Source organism: Chaetura pelagica, unplaced genomic scaffold (genome assembly GCF_000747805.2).
Source record: "Chaetura pelagica isolate M959 unplaced genomic scaffold, ChaPel_1.0 scaffold111, whole genome shotgun sequence".
Lineage (NCBI taxonomy): Eukaryota > Metazoa > Chordata > Aves > Apodiformes > Apodidae > Chaetura > Chaetura pelagica.
This window is the reverse complement of record NW_009952153.1, coordinates 2,327,240-2,327,988: the sequence shown is the minus strand read 5'-3', so window position 1 is coordinate 2,327,988 and position 749 is coordinate 2,327,240.

Genomic DNA, 749 nt, shown 5'->3' with positions numbered 1-749 from the left:
TTTATCTGTCCTGTCCATCTATACCAGAAAACACTTCATTGAGAGGGACTGTCTTTAATTAGGTGTCTGTGTCTGCTTAGCACAATAAGGTGCCAATTTTAGCTGAGGTCCCTGAGTACTCCTACCCGGCAAATGAAATAGGCATTTACTGCATGGTTTATGACCAACTGAGATTACTTGATGTTATTATTTCATTTGTACTGCTGTCACACCTAAGAGCACCAGCCACAGACCTGAACCTGTTCTGTGTTTGCATTTAATGCATACAGAACATAATGACAGTGCCTCTCCCAAACAGCTTAAAATTAAGTTTTACTCTCCCTTCCCCCACTACTGACTTGCATGGAGTTTGTTCCAGAGAATGCTTTTCAAATACATCTGCCAATGTGACAGCTTCAAGTATCTCTCTGTGCCTGTTCAGATTAGATATAGGTAACAGCTGAGAAGTGCAGATGAGATTCTGATCACAACTAGAAGAAAAGTGAGAAATATTTTCTACCAAAAGGTTTAAAGAAACAAAAACATTTCCTGTGGTTTCAAATGCAGTAATGTCCTGCTGATAAATTTTTTGTCAAAAGGAAAGAGAAAACCCAAATAAGAAAGATCTAGGAAACAATCAGAAAAGCAATGCATTTTGATGGGATTTCAGAGTTTTCACAGACAGTTGCCTTGAGAAAAAGCATTCCTACTTTATTTCCCTGTTGAAAGCTTTGCCCCCAGAATGTCCATCTGCTGCTGTTCTCATTCCT